Consider the following 26,733-nt stretch of genomic DNA (forward strand, 5'->3'; position numbering starts at 1 on the left):
GGAGCTGGTGTCCCTCACAGTTGAGTGGTGAGGATGAATTCATCCACATGGCAGGAGAGCAGCCCCTGATGTGGGACAGAGCCCTTTGTGGCCCGGTTTGGAGGTGGAATGTAACTGTTGTGAGTTCTTCAAGTCATTGCTTGGCTCTTTCATGGGAGCACCTAAAAAGGCTCTAAGTTCACCTCCTGCTTTCTGTCAGCCCCCAAAACATCCCATGAACAAAAGGCAGGTTCTGACCCTCTCTTTTATGTCCAGTAGTTCCCTGCTCTGTTACTCTTCCATGAATACAAAATACTTTATTTAGCTGTTTTTTAACACCTTAATGAGTAGTTTTCTCTCATGTGTTTTTATTCACTTCAAAACAGAAATGAGAGCACCAATTTCACCCCAAGGGCCTGAAGCAGTGCTGCCCTGTTATGCCTTAAAGCAGTGAGTGGGGTCCTCCATCTGCACTGATGGACTCGGAGCTGCTGTGCTGATGTCTGTGCAGAATCAGAACAAAAAGATGACCTCTGCCCTATGCATCTCCCAGCCTAACTCCATCCTGTTATCTCATTTTTCTTTGGATTCCAGCTTTGCTTCAGGGGTTACTTGTTGCTCTGAATTATTGTCTCAGGGTATGCGAATCTGTGGTACATCTTGAAATTATTTCTATGGAAGCATGTGTGGTGTGAGAGCAATACCTCTGGAAATTGGGAGAATGGGACAAGGGCTGTTTGATCTCGCTGACCTTTGCCGAAGGCAGGTTTCCATCTGGGGATGAGGCAGGAGCTTCATCTCTCATTGCTGCTCCAGTGTCTGAGTGGTTTTTGGCTGGTGCAAGTTTGTCCAAAATGGACACATATGCACTAGGAATTGGACTTGAGACTAGCAATTAATTTCACATAATACCTTTCTTGTCCCTGCCTTGGACCAGATTTGAACTGGTGACCTGGAGATGAAAGTCACCATAGTCCCTTAATAGTCCCCTGAGGCAGGCAAGGCAGCCTCCTTGCTGGCTGTGCTGAAAAGCCCTGGCCAGGCTATTTCCCTGCCTTCCCCCCAGTTTAACCCTCGCCCACCCCCTTCCTTCCCACCTCCTCCAGCTCTTCTCTGCCTGCTGGGCATGACTGGGATAAAAGGAAGAGCAATGAGAGCCATATGTGGAGCCTTTTAACCCCTCTGTATGGCCTGTGGTGAGTCTGGCAGTGGCAGAGTTGTGTGATCCCTGAGGTTCCTCTGGATTACTTGAGTCTCTGGTCATGACACTGAGAGGGAGTCATGTCCTGTAGAAAGCACCTCCGATCTTGTATCTTCTAGAGAAGAAGTGAGGATGTCAGCCTTCCTGTCTTGTTTGTGAGCCATGCACCTGGAGTCCCCATCACCTGGCCACGCCAGTACCTTGATGAGGTAGCATAGCTGTTATCAGTGTCCAAACCTCCTCTGGGATCGGTGGCAAACTCTCAGCTCTGGTGTGTGGGTTTTCTTCTATTGGAAGTGAAGGTGCTCTGTTTTGGGCTGCATCCTTGGCTATGAGAGCTGGAAAGTTCCAAGTTTTCTAGCTGTGGTTGTGTTCTATCTGGTCCTCCTGTTCCCTGAGGTGTTTATGTAGCTTAAAATCATGTGAGGAGAAGGAGAAATGAACTAAATCCTAGGGGAAATTGACTTGGTAGTACCAAAATGTGCTGTCTGTTGCTGTGGTCTGGCCAAGATGGAGAAGTGACAGCAGGAGGTGGCAGGGAGGTTTGCCTTCCACCCTGACATGCCAAGGATTTTGTGGTTGCTAATACATGAAGCCTCATGCTCTGGCTCTAACTTGCAGTAGCAGCAAGGATAACAAAGATAACCTGAGTTGAAGTGCAAATAACCTGTTCACTTCTCAGAGGTCACAGGCAGAATCAGCCAAGAACGTGGATGGGATGAGAGACTTGGGAGCCTGGCTGCTCCATGTGGTGACCTTCCTTTGGGCTTTTGCACCTTAGTGCAGGATACCCAAATGTTATCTCCCAACTCTGCTGCAAACAGGTCTGGAAATCAGAGAAATGCTGAAAACCCCACATGTCTTACTCTGCCTGTGTTAGGCAGACTGCCAGATTGGTGATATAAGCATATTAACAGGGGGACTTCTTGCAGCAGGCTCCATGCTGGGGGGGGCTACAGCCTTCCATGTCTCCCCAGCAGCTGATGCTGAGCAGGAGAGGCAGCCTTTCCCCAGTCAGCCAGTTCTCCCCCTTCTCTCTCCTAAAATTTTCTTAATATTTCTAAAATGTTAATTTAATCTAATAGCAAAGATCTGTGAGTATAGAATTTGACTGCAGGCATCTTAAGGACCTTACAAAGCCTTTTGCATGTGGGCTCATGGCCCTGGCAAATCAGAAGCTGCCTGCGGGCGGGATAACCCCCACTTGGACAGCTTGATGAAGACATCACTCATCAGGCATCAGCCCTCTCCAGGTAACAAATCTCCAGGCCCTGCTTTGTAGGAATGTCTGCAGTCAGCACTCACACCTGAGGCTGTCTGCCTTCAAAGCCCTTCCTCCCTGCGTGTGCTGCTTTTGGGACGGGGCCCTCAGCAGAGCCCCAGCCAAACACCTCCAGGCTGTTGGAATGGTGAGGAAATGTCAGCACAGGGTGGGAGGGGAGGGGAAGGGGATTGGGTCCTGCTAGAAGGAACCCAGCTTCCACTCCAGGTTGTCAGGATCCAGCTGGGAGGATGGCTAATGAAGCTGGGCTGCTGAGGAAGGGTTTACATGTGTGAAGGATGTCAGTTGGTGAGGTTGGTCCTGGTCCATGAGTTAGCATCCCTTGGGGTCCTGCCATGAGGAGGTGATGAGATGACAACTTGGTCTCCCTGCTGTCATGCAGGAATAAATACAGTGAAGGTGTTCAGCTGCAGCGCTATGAGGAGCTGTGTCTTTTCTATGTTGTACGACAGGTGAAGGTTGGCCTCTTTTCCCAGGTGACAGCAATAGGATGAGAGGTAATGGCCTTAAGTTAGGTCATGGGAGGTTCAGGTTGGGCATTAGGAAAAAACAGTTCTCAGAGGGGTAAGGCTTTAGAATGGGCTGCCAGGGAGGTGGTGGAATCAGCATCCCTGGAGGTGATAAAGAGGGGAATACCTATGAAAGCTGTGTCTGAGTCATCTGTATGGAAATGGGGTTGGGGTGGGTAGGTTTGTGCCCGGAAATGGGGTTGGGGTGGGTAGGTTTGTGCCCATTCAATTTTGGGTAATCTGATGGTGGAAGAGGACGACTGCCCACTGCACTGCTTTGTGCATTCCCACATGTCCTGTTGGATTTCTGTGCTGCACTTTATTATCTACGCTAACTTTACTCCAGTAGGATAATAATGGGATTCAAGCAGGGAGAACATTATTTTAGCTGATAAATGATTTCCTTCTCTGACACCTTCTTTTTCCATGCAAGAGGACATCCATTCATCCAACCAGTGTGGGCCTTTTTTGGAGCACTGTGATTTTTTTTTTTTGTTAGGGAGAGAAATCTCTCCTTGGAATAACAGGAAATATTTCCGCAGTCCTTGCCATGTGTCCCAAAGTATGAATTGCCTCTAGCACATGGAGGGTGCTGAAAATAGCAGCGTGCAGACCTTCCTTTGGGAGGGGGGGGAATGAAATAAGTGGACACATGGTAGGCACCGGGAGAGAGGCAGTGATGGAGCCCTTCCAGGGAAAACAACCCTCTGTTATGGGTCACGGAATAAACACAGATGTCTTGAATTGCAAGTAGCCAGAGGAAGGAGGGCAGAGCCATCATGTGGGATGCAGGAGAGGGTTTGCCTTGTGGGCAGCCCTGCTGGGATGCTGGCTGTGGTGTGGGATAGCATTCTGGTTTAGACATAAGCTCTGGGGATGGAGAAACAAAACCCCGATGATTTAATGATAATTAATGATTTAATAATTTTTTTAAGCATGCATTCGGTGTTTCATTTTGAAGCACAGTTTGACCGTGTTCTTTCTGGAAAGGGAACAAGAATAATCAGGGCTGCAAAGAGAATTGCTGCGCAATGAGATGTGGAACAGCTCAGCTCTCTGCAGTGAAGGGGGACCTGGATGCTGACCTCACTCAGGCTGCAGGCAGTTGCAGGAGGAATAAATAGTAAATCTGGGCTTATTGCCATGAATAATATGATGTCTTTACATCCTGACCTAATTGTATTAATTCTTCATGGCAAATATCATATGGAAGTGGCTGATTAGTACCTAGCAATGAGACTGGTATTGGCCATCTGGTGCTCCTGGCTTGGAAGGGAAAAAAAAATTGACATGAAATAAAACTGAAAACCATTATAAGAGTCTTTCAAATAATGAATTAGCTGGATTCATTAAATTCCAGTTCAGATTTGTCTCTACTGCTACTCGTTACTAGCCAGAGCATGAGACGGTTGCATGGCTGTATCTAGGAGGATAGTGAGGATGCTCCTTTTGCCTCCTCTCGCATCTCCTTTTTGCAGCTCCTCTTTTTGCTTTCCCTTTTGTCATTACCCTCGTGTCCCTTTGCCCCTGCAGCTGCTGCCCTTGCTTTACACCTGAGCAGCAGTGCCGTGTCCTCCCCGGCTCTAGTGCTGCTGTAGCCAGCACCTTGTGTCTCCTGTTTCAGTGGTTAATGAAGGAATCAACCTCATAATGTCAAAGGGTGAAGGCTTGGGGTTCCTTGATTCCAGGATGGAATCTTTCCCTGGGTTTTTCTTCACTTAGGACTTATAACATTTCCCTTTGGTCTTCTTCTGTAGGTATTAAGCTGCTTTGAGGAGATTATTTTATGTCTGTGGTTGCAATATGATGGGTTTGGTGACCCTAAGTCTCTGACTGCAGTTTCTGCTCCGCTTTATGGCACAGGGCTCTGACAATCTTGCTACTCGAGTGCTGACAGGCAGCTGTCAGGTTAGGGGCTGCAGTGGGGGCTTTCCTGGGTATTTCACTTAAGCAAACAACCCTCAGGTGGGATCTCCTTCCCAGCGTTCACAAAATCTGTCTGGGTTTTGAACCAATGACCTGCAGGTCAAAGGCTTCCTGCCCTGCTCCATCCCCAGAGAACAAAGCCTATTGTTAGCCACAGAGCTCAGGTACAGCTGTTCTGATGCCTGGCTTTCAGTGACTATTTACTTTTGGAGCCAAATATTCAGCTGCTCGGTGTCACCTCACTGTCACATTTTGGCTTTTTACACCTTCTTTTCATTCCTTAAAGTTAAGCAAGTGGGAGCTGGTGAGCCACACACGTTGCAGTGGGTCATCTCCTTCATCCTTCAACTTGTTACCAAATTGCTATTGGTTTGTTGCAGGCTCGATGCATTCACTCTACCCAACAGTGGATCTGCTCAGCTCACTATCTCCTGCAGCCCCTCTTGGACAGCATCTTACTAAGTAAGCAATGCCTGTCTTTCCCACCCATTGCCAACCCTTTTGATGCTCAGCGCCTTCATCAGCTTGAGATTTCATGCTCTTACGAAGCATCTCTGTGATAATGTGCCCATGAGGCCAAACTTATATGTTGTGCTGTGTTTTTGGATGGGGGTTGTGCTGGTAGTGAGCACTGCTTCGTACAGTGACCGATCCCATTAAGGACAGGCATCCTGCTCTAGGATCACTCCACTTTCTAGGGTTAAGTGGCTCTTTATTTGTTATGGGGTCTTGATGTTCATTATTAATCTAAAATAAAAGGTATCTTGCTTGAAAGAAGACCTTTGCCAGCTGAATATGGGAAAGCTAAAATTCACTGAGAGCTGATTGATGAGGACATGATACATGATGATCCTTTTTTGGCTGTGGTATGTGGATGACTGATTGCCTTGTGAAGACCATGTGATTAATATGAAAGGTAAATCATAATTAATAATAGCGTTCCATGGGGTGGGAAGGGTGAGTTCAGCTGGATACCTCTCCTTCCCCATCTGAAACAGCACATCTGTGGTAATAAAGCAGGTACTAGAAGGACACCTGGCACAGTGTGTAGGTGCTACAAAAAGAGTTACAAGTAAATAAAACGAGCTTTTATTGGCTGAAAAATTAGGAGAAAGATAACCAGCAAGTGACATCAGCTGCAGCTGATGGCACCGTGCAAATATGTGTAATTATGCAAGCCATTTGCTTAGCATTGATGGTATCAGTTGTGAGTTAAAAAACATTTTGGTGTGATGTGGGAAGGTCCGTGTGCATTGCAGCAGAGCTCACAACCCACCCCAGAGCCCTATACCGACCCTAATATGTTTGCTCGCTTGTTCCTGTCTTAGTAGGACCCAAATGTATTGTTTTCAACATATTCTTGCTTCTCTCCAGTAGCTTTACTGCTACCAAATCTGTTCTGTGCCCCAGCACAGCAGTAGGTGGTTATTTAAAACAATACATTTCTCTTCTGTGTGGTTCCTTCTCAGAGGTCTCCACTTGTTCAGGCTTTAACTAGACTTCTGCATGCAAATTTAATGTGTCATTATGGCGTGCTTAGGAGTAATTAATATGGAAGGGTTACTTGTAAATCAGAACGAGGGACAGCAGTGCTGTTCCTTTAAATGCTGGAGCTGATGACAGGTTTGATGTGAGAGTGTCAAGTGACATTTACTAGCCAGGAGTATTTATATTTTGGATGTGTGTGGTGGGAGAGTGGTTTCTTTTTTTTTCCCCCTCCCTCACTTTTTTCTGTTCCCAAATTTTGCAGCTGTGCTTTGATTTACACGAAGCAAAGTTGTGAGTTTACAGCATTCCAGTTCCTTCCCTCATTAGGAACCTGGAATGGTGATTCCATCAGTCCCACGGGGAAGGGGCTGCAATACCCTGAGCACAACACGAAGGCAGCTGAACTTATCTCATGAAGTCTTGGCTAAACTATGGCCTATGGAGAAGTGTCTGGTATGGCAAAGAGCTCTTTTTTCTTTGTTTTGACTCATCGTGGAAGGTTGTAATTACATGGGGTGCTCTTTCAGTGGCTGACTCCTTCACTGCCCTACCTTTCTGAAAGCAGAGTTCAAGGGTGGAACTTGGGAAGCTGCAAATTCTCTTGGAAGAGCTTGGAGGGGATGGAAGCCTTGTTGTATCAGGGTGAAATTGGCTTGTTACAGAGGTGGGGGTAGGGGGGGCTCCCTTGGAACAGCTGGAGCCAATCCTCATTGCAGTCAGGATGTAGAGCCAGATGGTCAAGTCTGGTTTGACAATTACATATATATATTTTAATTTAAATGAAAACACACTTTTGGGGGAAAGAAAATAATTATTACTAATTCTGCTGTGAGCAAATGCAGTGAAAATGTTGTCCATATTCTGAGAAGTTTTCTGCCTACAAGTGACTCTGGTGTCATTAGGAATATTGAGCAAGGAGTGAGCAAATCAAGGATGGGAGGAATCTGCACTTCTTTTTCCTTTAGCTTTTGGAGCCTAGCAGAAATACAGGGGAAAAATTGCTGCTAGTTGATGTATCGACCTGTTTTCATTATAACTTCAGCAGTTCTTTCAACTGAAAGAGAAGATATGATATGTCTTGATTAAATGAAATGTCATCCGAGTGTTGAATTAATTACGTAGAACATGGGTAAGGAGTTGGTATTGTATTAATTTGGCTGCTCTGGAGAGCACATCAATAGGCTGTTTGCAAGTGATAACTTCATACTGTCATCCTCCTTGAAGGGATCTCACAGTTTTCTGCAAACGTTGATATTCTGAGCTTGGTAAAGGTAGCAGAGTATTAAAATCTCCCTTTCATATGAGACAGGATAGCACTAAGAGGGCTTTAAGGCCTTTCTTCTACAGTTCAAAGGTGAAGGGTGTTTGCACAAACTCCCATGTGTAGGGCTGGTCCCTAAATCACGGAATCATTAAGGTTGAAAAAGACCAGTAAGATCATTTTGTTCAGCCATCAGCCCACCTCGCCATGTCCACTAACCACTATTGAAAGTCTTTCTGGTGCCTCGTCCTACTGAGCTGCACCAGTCCAGATGAAGAGATGGTGAGAGAAGATCCAGTTTCTGTAGTTTTGAGTAATGCAGTTTTTTAAATGAGGACCACATTGTGTCCCTGCTGGTGGCTTATTAAGAACTGGCCACAGCTGGGGTTTGGTAAAGCTAAAGATTGCTTTTGCAAGCCTGGGCTGATTCACAAGTGAATTGTCACATAATGCTTTCTGGAGAAAGTCAATTATAAATCAATAGGTTTGGATTTGAAAATGCCTTTTGGCAGTTACGTTCTTTTTAATATACCTGTGTGTGCTAAAGCAATACTGAAGGTGAGGTGTCAGGAAAGGTTAATCCGAGCCAACGTTTGAGTGGGGTCATGTTTTATTTGAGATGTCTTCAAGCTTGCTTTAAGTGTGTTCTCTGGACTTGCAACCACAATTAATAGGTCACCTTGGGCTTGGGAAGGGCTTCAATCTAAGACCTATGACTTTGTGCAAGTGCTCAAAACCTGCTTTTTTGAAAGACCCCATGGGAAGAGGTACAATGATTGATCAACCCACGGCATTGCAGCCTCAATTAAACTCAGGACAAGGCAGGATAACGGTGCAGGCTCACCGCTTGCTCAACCCTTCACCTTCCCATAAAGATGGCTAAGGCAGATTCTGTTGTGTCTAAGCATGGAGCCCTCCCAGCCAAGTAGTGTATATAAATAGCAGGAATCATTACTGGCAATCATTGCGTGAGGTTTTATAGTGCAGACGTAGTTTTATGGTTATTATTATTTATTTTTACGGTTCATTGGATCAAGGCCCCTATTTACTTCATAGCTCTCCAATGTCAACAATTATCAGGCAGCTGCTAATTGGGGCTGGATCAGGATCAGCAGCCTATCGCTGCGTATCTCCATGGGTGACATTTCTGACACCTCCAAAATTGATGGCAACAAGCCCAATGATGCTGAGGAAGCCAGAAAGTTATCCCATTTCCCCTTGCCCATCTTGAATGGCAGGTCTGCAGGACTTAGAACGAATCTTGATTTCCATCCTGATAAAAGCTAATGAAGCACAGAGGAACACCGTTAATTCATAAGCAGTTTTTCTCATGTTAGCATCTGGATGCAAGGGGGGGATGAAGGGTGGTTTTTGTGTTAGTATGACTGAATAGGATGGTATTCTGAAGAATTAGACCCATGGATAATGAGGATACAGACAAGGAAAGGCAAGATAAGGCGAAAAGAATGACATTTTTTCTATGCATTTCCACCAGGGCAAAACAAAAACGGTGCTCCCCACCTGCTCTGCAAGTGACACAGCCAGGCGTGAGCCGTGCCATCCTTGTTGTCCCCGTTGCCACCCGGTTGCTCTGGTGGCAGAGCTGTGAGCCCTGCGACAGCTGCAGCGTGGGAGGTTGGCTCCATCCAACCCAGCATCTTCTGCAGCTCAGGCGGCAGATCCGGGCAATGCTTCTGAGCTGTGCAAACAACTGACATATGTGCGGTGAGAACGGTTTGAAAACGTGCATTTGAAAGGGTTTTATTCTTGTGTTTTTTAGGATAAGCCGCTCTGCTTGCGTGCCACTCCGGGAGGTTACAAACTCCACAGAACTGCTTCTCCCAGCCCTATATTTCACCTTCCTTTTGATTGTGCTGTCATTTTGAGACTTGAGATAATAGGCCATTATTCTCAGAATTGCTATTATATTTTATTAATAGGATGGGAGGTGGGATTTATTGTCACAAACTGGGTATGATTTGCAATCAGTGCGCTCGCAACTCTTGAAAAGGGCAAATCATTTAGCTGCCTCCTTTGATGGATGCGGGCTTTGATCTGTGCCTGCCTACTTACCCAGGTCTTATCAGCATTTGCAGCCCATGGGATAGGCCCTGCTGAAGTCATTGGCACGACCAGCTTGTCCTCGCACAGTGATGGGATGTAGGCTGGGGTTAGGGCAGGTGGCTGGAGCCCAGCAGATCCGAGTTACCCTCTCACATCTACACGTGTGGGTGCATACATGCTTGTACAGCCCCAACAAGTCTGTTCGTGTTTGTGAGATCAGTGTCAAAAGGGGTGTTTTGTAAGAGCTGGCCGGGCTCCTGTTTTCCACGTTATGATCCCAAAGCAGTTTGCTGCCTTTTTTGGGGGCCTGTGCTTTTCCAAATCAGTGTGCAGCTTCGTCTTGTCCTTTATAAAGGCTGCAGGTTGGGAGGACGCAATTCAGATCTATTTTCACAAGGAACCTCTTGGTGGAGGTGAGTTTATCCCAGAGGGCCAGGCATGATCTGACAGCTTGGACAACATGACCATAGTGGTAAGGAAGAATAACCTGCATTGGGGGATGGGACCAAGTGGCTAAAAGGCTCCTGGTGCTTACAAGATGGGAGCAGGCAGGGACATGTTGGATCTAGCTCCGTCTCTCCCTTTGTCTCTGTACAAATCTCAGTTTCTCCAACTCTCCTGTTGCTTGCAGCACAGAGTTTGTTTTCTTTTCCCCTGAAGTGCCTGAACACCTGAGGCTGAAAATCCTGTTCTTTCCTCTGCCTCCCCCTGTTCCCGTAGTGCTGTGCTTGCAAACATCTCCAGATGCCCTGGGAGCAGTGAGGGCCTGGATGTGCTGGTGGGTCTCTGTGCTGTGTCCTGCCATCACCCGGAGAGTGACCCGCTGGTCTGCCCCAGATTCTTCCTATGGGGCATTTGTTGGTCCTTAGAAACAGTCAGAACTGCTGCATGGACACTGTGCACTGTGAGTATCACCTTCATTCATTGTCCCCAAGGAGTTAGAATCATAGACCCCTCACAGCTTTGTTGTCCTCCGGACATGGCCCAGTGCCTCAATGTTTGTCTTATAGTGAAAAGCACCTCTAGCATCCATAAGTTTGAGCACTGGAAAACAACCTCTGGGGCATTTGAAGCGTTATCTTAGAGCTGGAGATGGGGTGAAATTGTCCAAATAGCCATGTTTGTGAATCTCATGGTGGAAATACGCACACCAGGGTGGTGACCTGCCTCCATCAGCATGAGGAGATGAAGAGAATGATTTTCTTCATCACTTTGTTAACCATCTCTCTGCTTTTGGGCTGTAACATCTGGGGTGCAGGGGGCAAAAAAGAGTGGCCCTCGGGGGAAATGAGACACCTGTGGTGTTCAGTTGCTAGCCATTGCCTGGCTGTTTTCCTCTTTCACACGTTTCTGCCTGTCAAGCCCAGAAAAAATGGTATTTAATTTGCAGATAGGCTGCACAGATGGAATAAATATATGCATACTTGTGCCTTTGGTTAGGTTTAGGTATTTGTTGAGGGGGGCAAAAATGCTCAACTGTTCTTGGATGATGGTCTTGTGTTATATGCAAAAGAGGAACTGAGCTTCATTGCTGCCTATTAGAGTTGTAGCAGCCGTCTCATTAAACCTGCTTGTATCCTGGATGATCTGTTGCAATCCAAGCGTTTCTCAGCCTGAAAGAGGACACTGAGATCTGGCCTAAGGGAACTGGAGCACAGGAGCTGTGTGTTACCTGTAGGTGGAGGAATTAGAAGGTGACTGCCCTGGTATCTCTGCCATTGGCCAGCAATGACAAACTGATATCCTGCATGGAAGGACACTAAGATCTTACCGGAAAGAAATGCTCCCAGATATTCTTATTGACAGAGGTGGAAATAGAAATAGGGATTATTGACTCCCTGTTCAATCTGTAACCAGCAGGTTCAACAGCTGAAAGAAATCAATTGGGAAGTCAGTGGGTGCTTCGTGATATTTTAGTGCTGCGTTTCCAATATTTCTAACCATGCCCTATTAGGACTCACGCTCTGGAAAATCCCACACCAACTTTGCAGTTTGGCATTCCAAATTGCAGAGCTGTTAATAACTTGCTGAAGATTAGGACGAGGAATTCAAATGTGCAGAGCTGCGCTCAGGATCTGGGTTTACATTCTTGGCCTTTACTACCTACTCTAGTAAGAAGCAGAATGCAGCTATCGCATTGAGCGCTGCTATTCATTAATCCAAGCTCTTTGGAGCGGTTTATTTTGTTATAATTCAGTCATTAAGTTAATCCTGTGTAATTCACTGTTATAAAATATCAGGATATATAATTTTACTATGCATTAATAGAGTAAAACTTTCTTTGGCGCAGCTATTTCTGAACACCCAACACATATGTATAATTTCTTCCCCACTTTGTAGGGTTTTTATTTAAGTCCAGTTCTTGCACTGCTTCTTTTCTCTGGCTATTGAGTTGTGAAGGTTCTATCACTTCTGGAGACAGGGTTCAAAAAGTCCTTGGGGAGGGCAGGCTTGTACCCTGAACTTGGAAGCAAATGCTACAGGCCCCAATTTGCAAACAAGGAACCACAGCGCTAAGTATTTTTGTTGCTTATTTAACTCTTGATGGGTGCCGTGAGCCAATTAAAATCTCCCCCATTACTTAGAGGTGGCATGAGACCTAAATGAGGAAGCAGAAGTGACAGTGCCTTGTGTAGGAGGTTCTGCTGTTGTGATGGGCAAGAAGGTCAATTTGGAAGCTCACTTCTGTTAAGAAGAATGAAAAGAAGTAGAGATGATCACAGGCCTCCAGCAGTGGAGATTTAAGATGTTCATACTGTAAAACCATGTTATAACTCTTACAGCTCATTTGTAACGATATTGGATGCATGAAGCAAACCATGAAGAGGAAGAACATCCGTGTATGTGGGACAAAATGCCCTTGAAACATTACAGTTTGGGGTTTAAAAAAAAAACCAACAACATCTTTCAAATGGGTCTTGAGAAAATGTCCTTTAACTGTGGGGAATTGGCATAATGATGTAAAGTCAGCCTGGAAAGCTGCACAGCACTTGTGGGTCCAAGCAGTGAAATTAGAAGTAACGTATATGCTGAGCTATGAGACAGATATTGCCTTAATGAAAGGCATAGCGGTGACACTGCGTGAACTTAATGTTTAGCCAGTGACGTCTGCACTTCACAAGAGCCCATGGGAGGCAATTAGGAGGGCTGCAGAAGGAGGGAATAATTTTACCTGTCAGCTTTGTAAGTGGGCAGCTTTTTGTGTGTGCGTGCATATGTGCGTGTATTTGTATGCGTATGAAATAGCCAGAAAGTAATGAGATGGAGAGGCTCAGTGGGGACTGTCAAGGCTGTGGTTGGAGGTGGGGAAGCAGCTATTTCCAAACCCACAAGATTTATTTGTGGAACTGGTGGAGAGGTGGGGGGGTGAAGGTAGCAGATTTTAGCCTTCAGGGCTTTCATCTGCTTTAAATTCAGGTTGGTGTTTTCTTTGTGTTTTTCTTTTTAAATGGTTATTTGTGAGAGTGAGCAGGTAGGTTACCATGTATGTCTTGTGGATGACTTTGTTGCATTTGTGTTTAAAATTTGTTCTCTGGTTATTATTTCTTTTCAGTTTGTTCAGAAGGTGACTGAGGAATGGTAGGTGGATGATGCTCTAAACTCACTTTATGCAGCTCATGGGTCTCAGGTTAATTTAGGTCAGCTTAGATGCAATGCTGGATGAAGAATGCTGTCGTTCTGTCCAGAGTTAACCCAACAAGTGGGAGCTTTGTTTTCACAGAATCATTCAGAATTGCTATTATATTTATATATGGATATATTATATCTCTCCAGGGCAGATGAAGGCAGTGAGGGAGAACAAGAGAACACTCAAATGCCAACTCCTAAACAGACATCTCTGGACCTTGGTTTTGGTGCTCTGAAGCAGAGATGGATCCAGGTGTGGCTGCTTCTGTTACCCATCAAGGTACCTGCTCTGCCAGAGGTCATTGGCCCATATTTGTGGGCAAAGTGAATACACAATGCAACAACTGGGAATCCATCTTCACACAGTGCTTGTGTGACTCAGAGGTGGTTATTTTTGATGGAATACGAATAAACCAGAGCTCAAAATCTTGGCTTGAACCAAGGGCAGAGGTAGAAGATGCCTCATTTAGCCCGAGGAATGCTTTTGACAGACACGTTGCTGCCACGTGGCTTGGCTGGGAAAAGAAGTTGTACCTCTGTAGTGAATGGAAAGATTTCACCAAAATCCTGCTGTAGGAACACCAGGTTGTCTCCTGATTACTTGTAGTCCAGCAACGAGGAAGAACCTCATAGCTCATTCAAGCTTGCTAATGGAAAAAAAAAAAACACACTTAAATCTATCTTGTGGTCTTGTGTGGGTCACAGCAGTGTTTGGTGCTTATCCTTGAGTGGAAAGGTTCTGGTGGGGAGGTGTTATTTTTCCAGAGGGCTGATTATTTAGCTCTGCTCAATTTGGGGAGTGGGGCTATCACAGTCTCGCTGTTATCACCCTTTCAGCACGGCAGATAGCAGCCAGCACATTACTCACCATTACCCCATAGCTATCTGTTTCCTGATTATGTGTTACAAGAAGCGGCAGCCGAAGCTGTGAAGCCTCTTCAGCACTGGCTGAAGCCACCTCCGGTGGGCTGTGATGCTCTTGTCCTGGTCACCTGCCCTGGAGGCTGTGAGCCTTGGTGACTGCTCTGTTGGCACTCAGCCGCTTCTCCTGGGGGTTAATGGGTGGGGAAGGCTATAAGCTGTGCTGCAGATAAGTTCTGCAACTTGTCAGATCTGCAGTAATGAGTGAACTCCTTTATAGTTAGAAAAAAAAAGCATCTCTCAACCTGTTGCTTCCTTCTTCCTGACAGCTGGCTCTGAGGCACCACAAAGGTATTTTAACCTCTTACTGCCACTCTGCAGCTCTGCATAGGGTTTCAGTAGCTGCACAGGGAATTCTTTGTGTTATTTTGCAGGTGTAGAATGGAGCTAATTGGTACAGAGATGCCACCAACTTCTTGCTGCAAATCCATGATGCAGTATGGAGTACAGACCAGCTTGCCTTGAACTCATCTGGGTTTGCTCCACTGTGCGTTCAGGTGTGCTGGAGTTGTGGGTCTGCATAAGCAGCTAACATTGCTGTGTTTGGAAGCATTTGCTCTTTTGGTGCTGGATGGAACCTAAGATCTTGCTCTTAACTTGTTCTTTCAGGGTTAAGTGAAAGTTTCTGGAAGATGAGCTTGGAGCTTTCTCTGCAGTTCTGCAGAATGCACTGAAGTCCTAGCAGAGGTAAACTTCACTGGGGTGATGGGATAAGATGGGGTGAGAATGCACCTGTCATTTCCTCTAGGTATGATAGAGATGTTTTGGGTTTGCACAGGAGTCTCCTATGCCATGTTGCTGGGCTCGTTGGGGATGTGATGAATGCAAGAAACACATCTTGCACAGAATCTTTTAGGTTTTTTTTTGTTAAAGTAGGGTTCGTGCTTTAACCTTTAAAGACGCGGATGTGAGAAAGCTTGAAGAGCTATTAGAGCCACCAGGTTGGTTTGAAAGGAGCAGAGGCAGAAGGTTGCATTTGTTCAATGTGGTGTTGGTGCAGTCCTTCCTATGATCACCCTTAAATCTGTCCTGGTGCGGAGCGTCCTCTTACTGGGTCAGTTTGTGTGTACATATGTAGAGGGGAATGTGGACAGAAAGGAAGCAGTGTTCATTCATAGCTGTCAAGAAGGACTGAAGATTGACAGCTTCTTGTCTCACAAAAGGATAAGTGATGCTGAACTTTCCTTAGACCGATTCCAGTTGAACACAAAGCATTTTAACCTCTTAATCCTCGCTTCTGAATTATAGCTCAGGCATTCAGGGCTTTGTGGCTTTTTAGAGCTTCTCCCCTGTGTGTGACCCTGGTCCTTGGTAAATAGCAGGGCAGCTCTGCCCATTGCTCGGTGCACGCTGAGTGCTGAGCAGAAGTGTTCATCCTGTGATCTCTTGGCTTGTTTGCCTCCCTGTCTGACCCCAGGGGGAGTTCATGGGAATCTTCACTGGGAAAGAAGCAAACCTGAAGTGACTGTAGATGTAAAAATCTCGTTTCCCACTCTGATTTGAGGATTCTGAACCTGATTTTCATCTTGTCCTTCTAAGGAGACCTCCTCATCAAATGCTGAAAGGCTCCTCCATGCTTCCCTGTGTGCTGATCTCAATGACCATGTATCAATAGCGGTGACACACACGAATGCACAATTTCCCTTTTGGCCTTGTTTGCATTATTTTTGGGTTTTATGTTTGGGCTTTGGCGTAAAACCCAGCAGAGAGACTCTCATTTAGTCAAGGCCATTTCAGATTCATTGCAGATGAGCATGGTGCTCCAGGGAGCCAGTTGTATTCTGGGCTTTGCCAGTGATTCATTTCTGGACTCTGCCTGAGTGATTCCCTCTGGGCCTCAGTTTCCTGTTCTGTAGAATGGAGATAATACCCGTTTATGGCCCAGGGCTGCTTTGAAGCCTTTACAGACTACTCTGTTTGGATGAAAGTTGGGTTTTTCTTTTCTTCTTCTTTCTTTTGTAAAGCAGATTGAAAACAAAAAGTGCAACTTCGATTCAGGAGCTTGTATGAAGAGATTGGGACTACAGAATTCCTGCCCAGGATGAATGTGTCTGTGCTGAGAATGAAACAATATTCTTGTAACTCTTCTAAAAGCACCCACTGTTGGTGCCCATGGCAGGGTTGGCTGCTATTCATTCTTCTTTTTGTTTATTTTATGTAAATCCTTTTTTTCCTTCTCATTGAAAACACACACACGAAAAGGGAGGGAGGGGGGGGGAGACAAAAAAAAAAAAAAGAGAATTCTGTTCTGTAAGCCCCATAAAATCGATTCATCCTAACGAAGGTTTTAACGGTGCCAGCCCTCTGCTTGAGTCTAAAGGAAATTCTCCTCTTTCTCCCGACTGTCACATGATGTGGGAAGATGTGAAAGCAGAAATGTAAGAGATGCAGACTTGTCCCCTTGCTTTTCTCGCCCGGCTCTCTTTATGTGCACTCTCCCACCCCCTCCACCTCCCTCCCTCCCTCCCTCCTGCTCTGCCTCAGCTCCCATTGAAATGTCAAATGCAGCAGTTGTCTGCGAGTGAAAGAGGGGTTCCCTGGTGGGAATGGGCTGCCCTTCTAACCTGGAGGCCTTGGCTCTTCTCTTCTCCCTTTTTGGTGTTTCTCATCCCACTTTCTCAGCAGATGTTGTGTGGCTGTAAAGGAATGAGTTTCTTTTCACCTGGCCATGTGAATGGGCTGGCACAGAAACACACGCTCATTCTCTCAGGCTGTGGCAGCAGCTTACACAGAAAGAGATTGTTTCTAAGAGCCTTTTTTTATTCTTTCTTCCCTTTCTTCTTTCCCCCCCTTTTTTTCCTTTGTTTTTAAGAAGGAGATAGGGAGGGGGAAAAAAAAGGCGGAGAGAGAAACTGGCTGTATTTTAAGCTTCCTCCTTGGGTGCCAAAGGAGCCCTTAGAGTTTTGTTTCTACCACTTTTGTTCCTTTTATAGCTGGGATTCAAGCCGCGGGCTTTCAGCTCCCCTTTGTCTTAACCCCGCTTTTCCCAAGCAGTTGACATGAGAATTGTACGGCAGGATGGAGGTTCAGCCAGGAGCGCTGCCTTTACTTCAGTCCAGAGCTGAGGCGTTCGACTCTCTTAGCGGCTGACTTGTGGATGTTAGCGGCTGACTTGTGGAAGTTAGCGGCTGTGTGACATTGAGTGTTTTCTGCAGGAAAGAGATTGACTTCCAAAAGAGCCCTGCCTAAAAATATGTGTCAGTGTGGTGCAAAAATGCTCAAACCATCTTTGTGGTGGTGTTTTCTTTCTTTGTCACTCTGCTAGCTGAGATAGCAGAAGCGAATTTCAAGTTAGAGCAATACAGGCTGGGGGAGTTTTAATCCTTTCTCCTGTCTTTCCCCCATTTTTGTGTTGCTGGGTGCCCTCTGCTCTTTTTTCATTGTGAATTTAGGCTTGGTCAACAGAAGAGCAGCAGAGAGGTACCAAGGAGGGATGCTCCCTTCCCAGTGCTGATGGCTTCATGCAGCTTGTGTTTGGCCCAGTCTCTGCTCAGAGCTCATTCATTACATTGAGGCTTGGTGGATATTCAGGGATCAGGAATCATTTGATCTCATCCTGCCCTGATGAGACAAACGCACGTGCCGAGCCTGGAAGATGGACTTGTCTTTTGCAGATTTAATGAGTAAATAATGAGCCATTCTGAAAATACTGCAGGGATGTTATGGCAGTGCTTCTCTCTGGGTATTTACACACACTTTAACTCCAGTTGTTTTTTGTTGTGTGTGAGTGTGGTTTTTAATAAATCTGAAGTTTATTTTTACAGTGGTGCTTGGAAGGCAGTAAATAATCCTCAGGGAATTAACAGACAAAAGTCCCTGGCTTTGCTCCACCCTATTGAAGGCAATGGCAGAACTCCCATATTATTTCAGTGGTAGTAACGAGTAGGGCCTGTGAGTGTAAAAGATTAATCATTTTTATGATCAGGATATCTTTGGAAGTGTTGGTCTTTTTCCTTTATCTGACTGTGCTCATAAATGAATCATGAGCATCTTCTCAGGTGAAATACAGTCCTGTGAAAAACAAAACTACATGTGAGAGCTTTTGGTAGGTTTTGTTTGGCAATATTTTGGAAAGCTGAGCTTAATGTGTTTGAGGTGTTGAACTGAATCTTCATCCATCCATCCATCACAAAGCCAGCAAGTGCTCGAGAGTGCTCACTTCTGTTTGTACAAAGCACCATTTTTGGAGCTGGGGGACTGGAAGAGCCTCAAGTTGAGCCTTGTGTCTGGAGAGATGAGCACAACATGCATCCTTGACAAAAGCCAACTGGGAGGAGGTGGCTTATCCCCAGCAAGGAACGCCTGGTGCTTGTGGTTACCTGTTTGCAGGAGAATATTTTCTTCATCAGTTCTTTTGCAGCTAGTGATGTTATTCTTGTAAATAATGGGACGATATACCTAATTCAGAGTTACAGTTGTTAATTTGTTCTGTCAAAGGGCTCTAAATGACGTTATGAAGGAAGCAAATACCACCGTCATGAGGTTTCAAATGGGAACCTGAGGTTCCATTGCATGGCCACATACACAAGGACAACGTTCAGCCTTTGCCTAAGTCCTATCCAGCATCTTATCCTCTGCCTTTTAAAAGCTTTATCCCTAAAATGTGTCTTGAGCAAAGGACTCTGTATTGTAGTTTTCCTATTGATTCCTTTCCCGGAGTTTATGCCTTTTGGAGGAGATGGGGCATTGCTAATTGCTTCAGCTGTTCTTGACTGTTACAGGGCACTTGAGCAGAACTGTGCAGCCTGAGCGTTTGTACTTTGTGAAATAACCCTTCGGCCCCGCAGAATGGAAGGATTAACAAGTTTAGCCTCCTTGATTTGTTTTGAATTATTCTCTACACCATCTTCGTCTGTGGCGCAGCATGGCTTGAAAGTAAGGCAGGGCTGCCACTAGATTAGCTAAAGATGAGTGCCACTGAAATAAAGTGCTATTGTTGCCCTTCAAGCAGTGACACTGACCGAAATAAAGGACATCTGGGTAGGAAGTAGCTGCTGCTATCCATGGTGTACCCCAGCTTGCCATGAATGCTGGCTGTGCTAGGCAACCAGCAAAGGGAGCTGTAGGCAGCTGTAAGCCAGGCCAAAAAGAGAGAAAGAAAAGACCAACCCTGAGAAAGAGGGGTGCATTCTTCCTCGCTGAGCTTTGGGCTGGAAGTCTTTTTATTCTCATCTTTTGTTGCATTTTCCCCCTTTCCTTTTCATGCCCCAGCAGAGGGTCTGGGTGCAGGGGAGCTTTGGGTGGTCACATCCCACCCTTCCTGTGAGTCACAGGGGCTGTGGTTTGGGATTCCATACAGCTGTGTGAGTGGGGTCAGGCTGTGATGCTGTTTGTGATCCATGGAAGGGAGGGTGATGCCCATGATGGCTTCCTGAAGTATGTGGGTCTGACTCTGTGTGTTGGCAGAGCTATAGCTTCACTTGTGGGTAAGCAGCCAGCCACAGTGTACAAGCCTTTTTGAGGCAGCTGGTGGCTGATGTGGACTATTCAGTGTTTAGTCTCCATCTAGTTTTTCCAGTCCCATGCCTTGAAGAATGAAGAAGGTAGCGGCAGGCAGAAGGATGCCCAGCAGCTGCTTGCCCAAAGTTGGAGGAGAAGCCTGTGGCAGAGGGGAGTGGATTCTCTCTGAGTTTCTCTTGTTTCTCGTAGATCTCTCCCATCTTTAAGCACTGGAGCAGTGCTACCCCACAGAGATTGGGGTGCTGGTGGCACCCCAGGACCCCTCTGCCTTTTAGACAGGTTGGGGTTGAGTGTGGGGCTGGCTGCCAGCAGGGCAAGCTGTAGCTAAAGAAGCAGCCTCCAGAGGGAGAGAAGGTTTTCTCTCTCTCTCAGGCTTTTATAACCAATGTTTAGAGTGAAATGCATTTAGAGAAGAAAAGGCTGAGCTTTCTGGCTGTACAAGACCCAGCCCTGCAAATCTGCTCAATAGCTTCTCTGCCTTTGATGCTTCTCTTTGGTTTGATCTTTCCCTTTGCTCCTGCTGATGGCTGGGGACTATAGAGCTGAGCCTGGGATGAGGAATCTCACCCAAATGAATGCAGGTCTGAGTATCTTTTTTGATCAGAGATGCATCATCCCCACGTGCATTAGAACAATGTGCATCAGAAAACAAATGGAAAACTCTTTACTTCCTACAATGAGCTTCCTGGTTAAAGGCACTGAGAGGTTTGCAGCACCAGCCCTAGCAACAGCTCTGTAAGTTATCCCAAACATGTAAATGAAGCCGAGCTCCAGCAATGGGAGGCCAAGCCACCATGAACCCTCTGCATCATGCTATTAATACAAAGAAGGGCCTCAATTAATTAAACTCTTACAGGGTGACGCAAAAGCATCAGAAGAAATTTGCGGTGCACGTAAAGACAAAGCGTGTTGCACCATACCTAATTGCCAGAATAATTATTTTCTGCTATGCAAATTATCGTGAGCAAATTCACTGCAGCTCATTTGTGTGTATTTAATTATCATCAAGAGCTGGGGTTGAGGGACTAGATTTAATATGTTTGTAATGAAATAGCAAGAATTGGTGTGTGTGTGTGTTTGCAGAGAACTCGTTATTTTACCACAGCTGGATTTGTTTATTTTAAATAAATCGTTATGGCAGATACAGTTTTGCATGTTTGCTCATTTGCTGATTTATCATGAAAACTGTGGTTTTAGTTATATGGGTGGTTTCTATCAAACACATATGATCCCTCTTGCTTGCAAGCGCCATGTGTCTGTTGTAAGGAGGAGCTCAGCTGAAAGAGAAGATGAGTTTGCATGCAAATCAAGAGTGGAGAAGCAGGAGGAATTGGGAGTGCCATCGTGTTGAGAAGAAAGCCTGGATAGGTGCAGGTTTTGTGCTGGTCTTTGGGTCTTCGTGCTTCCAGGATGACAGTTTTAACTCCAGCCTCACCCATTTGTACACTAAAATGGCTCTCAGTTTGTGTTGTGTTGGCATGTGTAAGGCAAGTCGGTGCTTCTGGTGTCTGCTTAAATATTCTCATCTTAACAAAAAGCAACAAAAGTGGATGTGGGATGTAAGGTACCACTTCTGACATTTATGTGGGTTTTCCTTCTTAAGATACAAGTTTCCTCTACTAGTGCTGATCTGAAGATAGTGAGATATCTATTAAACCTTCCTGTTAAAAGAAAATATTAAATCTGGGAAGAAAATGCCACTTAAAACTTATAGTTTTTTGCTCCCTTTGGTTTAGAGGCAGTAACCTGGATGCAGTTGGCTGCCACCTGATGGGCAATCATTTCTTGTGGTCACTGCTCCAAAAAGAAGCAGAGAGGCTCCCAGACTGCCTGGATCACAGCATGCTCCAGAGGTGCCAGGTAAAAATACAGACACAATGCAACTAGCAACACCAGCCCTGACCACAAAACAGCAAATGTAAGCACTTGGTTTCCTCTTGTGGATTTGAACAGGAGATATAAGCATAACAAAGAAAGGGTAAGGAAGGGACACAAAGGTATCGGTGTGGGACAGGCCAGCTTCTGGTGACATCACCTGAGCCCCAAGGGTGCCCACAGAACCATTATCTGCCATGTCACTCTGCTGGTTTGCATATAATTGATGGTTCCTAGGAGGTTCTGCCTCCCCCTCCTCTGCGGGACGCCCTCCTCTATGTTAGTTTATTTTTTAAATAATTAACAGACTTTGTGACTGCCTGTCTATGCGTCCCCTTGGAATTCCTCTCCAGCTGCTCTCATCCATCCCCACAGCTCCTCCCTCTTCTTTGCAGTTCTCTTTTCCTCTCACTGCATCTTAAAGCGTTGCCTTTTGTTTTGACTTTGCTGTGCAACACAATCTCTGGGCACTTCTTTTTTTTGAACAGGGTTCCCTATTGCTGTTTGCTGGTGGCTGTAATCCTCTTCTTCCTAACAGCTGCTGCTCCTAGCAAAGATTTTGGTCTGAATAATTCTTATGGGTGGGTGTATCGTGTTAGAGACTTCAGCTGTTATTGATGGTGAGGACAAGAGTCTGCTCCCACTCTCCCTGTGACTTTACCTTGCTATGGTATGAGCAATAGAGAAACCCTAGCACTCCTTTGCGCCATTGGGAAAATCAGCTATGGGAGGTGCTGACTTTCTTTCTGCTGCTATGTTGGCTTCTTCCCAGAGCCAAGTCCTACTAGTGGTCAGTATGCTGGAGGCAGTTGCTCCATGTTTTGTGCTCTATAAATGCTCGTTTGGAAATGGTAATTTGTGCAAAATCTTTAGATGCTGCAGAAATGCTGGTTCCTAGGCATAGATTTGGGAGTGAGAAATGCTAGGACTGTGCTTGTTTGGTTGAATGGGGTCCTGGGCAACCTCATCTTGTGTCCATCTTAGAGGTAGACAACTCTGCTCCTGTGCCAGGGGTGCTGGAACTGGATGATCTCTGAGATTCATTCCAACCTAAGCCATTCTATGATTGTTTCATCCGGGCCTCCTCTCATTGTCAGCGAAAAACAATCTGTTTGTTTCTCTTCCACCTCATTTGAGGACCATCTACCCATTTAAAAAACTATATATATGACTTTGCTTCCCGTATTTACTTGTCTTGGCTTGCTGTTCTCCAGACTCAAGTCTTAATTGACACACAGCTTGTGGCATAGCTTGAGGCAATGCCAATAATGCACATATTCATGGCATGGCAGGCCCCCTCCCTCAGCCACCATCACTCCAAGCATGCATTAGACAAGCTGCTGGCTTTGATGTGTTTCCTCAAAAGAGGAATATTTGGAATCCCATTGGCACTGTTCCTTGTGCCAGACATTTTAGCAATATCATAAAATCACGGAATGGCTTGGGTTGGAGAGAGACCTTAGAGATCATTTAGGTTCAACCTGTCATGGGCAGGGTTGCCAACCACTAGATCAGTGTGGAAATGGCCCAGCACCCATTGGGAGGAATATTTTGCAGTTTCTCAGCAGACAGGGATCTGCTGGAATAATCAAGAGCATTGTGGGCTTTGCAGTGATGGGTGCTATGGAAATGATAATGATTAGGGCTGGAGATAGTGATGGGGGCCATCTGAGGCACCTGTCAGAGGATGTTAGCCCTGCAATTAGGAGGAGGAAAGGAAGGAGCAGCAAGAGTGATGCTGTAGCAGAGAGGGCTTTTGTGTCAGCACGCAAAGCTTTTATTCTCTGCAGGGCTGCTGGGATTTGCTCTGGTCTCTTCCCAGACAAATTAACCGAGAACAACACCTGCTCCTTTCATATTGACCAGGCTAATGATAGGCTAACTGCTGCAGACCTGTACTTTCCTTCTCTCTTTTTAATGACGCATATGTGGGCTGTGAGCTCTCTTCTCTCTCCCTCCTGCCCCCCAACCCACCCTTTCCCATGGTGGGTGAGATCCTCACCCCAAAACCACCACTGGAAATCAGAACAACCCTCCCCCCTCTTCCCCCCCCAAAAAAAAAACCAAACAAACAAAACAACAAATTAACAAACCCAAAACACTGAAAAAAACCACCAACAAAACAAAAACCCATAAAAAACCCAAGCTGGCAAGAGGTGAAGGGTGTGTAATTGCTATTCCTTCTGCAGCCTGCTAAAGCTGCATGTTTTAACTATCTGAGGACAGCAGGGAATTTTCCTTTCCAAGAGAGTCAAATGTGGGGTTTTCATTTTATTTCTTTTCAGGAGGGGTGTGGGGAGAAAGGAGTGGACTTGGTTTTCATTGGGATTAGCTTAAAGCTCCTTCCACTTTTATGTTGGCAACATGAGGTTTCATCAGACCTCTGATCCTGCACTGAATAAAAATATAGCATTACCGTCAGACTGTAAAACGGAGGGCTTGAACTTAACTGGATTAAAGTGCTTTCGAGACAGCATTCTTTGTTTAATGGAGCGATGGTGTGGGGCTGCCATGCCTGAGCATCCCGCATCCCTGCTGGAGCATCCAAGGGGTCCTGTTCTCTGCTGCTGGCTGGTCAGCCTCCTGCTGTATTTTCTTATGGAATATTTGTCTTGATGCTCCAGTGCTCCCTCGCTGCAATTCTGTGGATTTCTTCCTGACAAGGCACTGCTGACAACAGGCTCACTAATCAGTAGGGTGCACCTCATCTTCATGGAGATGTATGCATGTGCTTTAATTGCAAATAAATGCACTGAGCCATATTTGCGTATCGTTTAGAGTTTGCCTTTCCCATATGAATAAACACATCCTTGGCTGCTTGTCCTCATCCTCCATGCATGTTGCTAATGCTTTCACAGCCTGTTTGCCATCGTTGGCTCTTCGCTTGCTGCTTAGATGCTTCTCTTGCCAGTTTTTGCAAGGTTCCCCCTTCCCTGGGAGGAAGTGTGTTCTACCAGACGTCTGCTGATGGCCCAATGTAGTGAGGGTTTGATGCTGTGTTTTACAGTGGAGCCCAAGACCTGGGAGAACCCGTTTGTGCCACGTTGTGTGCTGTGCCTCCCGTCTCCATGAGCGCTTGGATGTATCCCCATACGTCCAGTAATGAGCATGGGCTAATTGCCTAGGCAGATAGAAAAATAGATAGGTAATTTGTAGCTATTTAATTTTACATTAGGCAGAGGGATGTTAGGGGCAGAGGCTAATGTTGTTGGCATTTCTTTTCAGGGTTGTTAACCAGATATGCTGCCTCTGGGGCATAACAATACCTCCCTCGGTAGTGTTCTCTAATACTTTTATTACGTTCTTATTAATTTAGCAATGGCCTGAAGTCTGTGAGGCACCTTCCAAGGCATGATCCCTGCCCTGAGGACCTTACGGACTAATTCCAAGGCATGATACAACTGGGGATTACTCAGTAAGGGCAAGGGCCTAATGGAGTATGAAATGGCTTCTATTAGATAAATGGTTAAGAGTGAATTGGTGGAAGAGTTAAGCACAGGGCTCTGTGTAGGCACGTGGGGTAAGTATCACCTTGGGCAGCAGTGTGGCTGAGGTCACTCCAAGCAGGTAGCATGGATGGAGGTTGTCCCTCACCTCCCACCTTGTTGGAGCAAAAGCAGAGCGTGGGGCTGAGTATTTCAGAATGAAACCCCAAAATGGTGCCTTTTTGCCTTGGGTCTCAGCTCTCTGCAAGCCACAAAGTGAAGGTCCCAAACAGAGGAGAGGCCTGGAGGGGAGCGGGGGCTGTATCAGGGTGTTGCTCAGGGGTGGCCTCAGCACCTGTCTGCCTCGTTTGAAGCCTGGAAGCTGCCCAGTGCGGGACAGATGGGGCTGCTGGGCAGCGACAGCTGGAGGGGCAGAGGGCAGGAGGGATGAAAGCGAGCTGGGCAGCCCTCCCCTTGCTGCTGGGGAACATTTGGTGTCCATGTGGCATCTGGCAGCAGTGCTCGCTTCTCTGGCATTTCCTCTGGTGAAAGGAAGAGCAGAGCGATTTGCTCCCAGGAGGCTGATTTGCTCAGCTGCAAGGCAGCAGCCGCCTCCTGCCCCAGCTCTTTGGCCTGGTGCTGCAGCACAGACCCCAAACCAGGAACCCCTCCACTCAGGTATATGTCCTCTGCCCTGATTTATTTCCTTTATTATTATTATTATTATTTTCTTTTTTTAATTTTCCAAACTACCAACAAATGAACAGTTGCATCGCTTACATTAACACTGAGTTGCTCCAGCAACTGGACATTGGGTTTAGCGTGGCTGGCTGCATCTTCTTGACATCATTGTTTGATTTGCAGTTGCTGGAGCAACAGATTGCTCAGAAGGACCAGTGAGGTTGAGGTTTCTCTTTCTTTCTTTCTTTCTTTCTTCACATTGCTTTTCTTTAGGCCCAGAGCACCAGAGTCGGTTTGCCTTTCACTGAAGACGCACACTGTTAACATATGATGGGAAGATGTCAAGCAGTACTAGAAGAAATGGAGGTTAGGTCAAAGGCTCATTACAATGGGAGAATTCCTACAAAACTGGGAGGGGGGGGAAAAAAAAAGAGAATGAATGAGCCATTATACTTGCCCAGATCAGAGGGTGGAGGACAACGTGGCTCCAGCTCAGTGTCAGCCATTTGCTATGTGGCAATCTTCTATCGGTGGTTCTGAACTCAAAGTTATTCCAAACCAGAGATGCAGCTGGGATGTAGAATGCCATCAGGTATTACTATTTGAGCTGATGCCATAATGCAGCTCCTGGATTTCTTCTTCATATGACTTTATACAAATGTCCTTCTGAAATTTTATCTTCCTTAACTCCTTTTTCCCAGGAGGGGAAATAGAAGAAGAAATTAAAAGTTAACTTTGACAACAAAATGAGAGAAATAATTAAGGAAGAACAAAAGGGGGGGGGAACCCTTGATGTCAAGATAATGGAAACTGTCATTAAAAGTTACTTAAAAATTGGAGCTTTTCTTGTTCTGAGAATTCCTCCTAATGGATCTGACTGCCCAGCTTACTCCAGGCTTTTACACTATATATATATTGTAAGTGCGACCTTCTTCACAATGAAGTTATGGTTTCAGTGTTACACCCTCACTGCCCACAAAATACACAGACTTCAAATTAACAAATACACATGCCTCAGAGTCTACACAATGTCA

The 26,733-nt window shown here is 45.8% G+C and overlaps 1 long non-coding RNA gene across 1 annotated transcript; it reads left to right on the forward strand.

Annotated features, from left to right (window-relative positions):
- Positions 1 to 14,843: 14,843 nt before the first annotated feature.
- Positions 14,844 to 26,448, forward strand: LOC107318838. Its single transcript, XR_001557522.2, has 3 exons — positions 14,844 to 14,945; positions 21,455 to 21,578; positions 25,973 to 26,448. It is a non-coding gene; the product is annotated as an uncharacterized LOC107318838 (long non-coding RNA).
- Positions 26,449 to 26,733: the final 285 nt, after the last annotated feature.

The sequence above is a fragment of the Coturnix japonica genome, chromosome 10 (genome assembly GCF_001577835.2).
Source record: "Coturnix japonica isolate 7356 chromosome 10, Coturnix japonica 2.1, whole genome shotgun sequence".
Taxonomy (NCBI): Eukaryota; Metazoa; Chordata; class Aves; order Galliformes; family Phasianidae; genus Coturnix; species Coturnix japonica.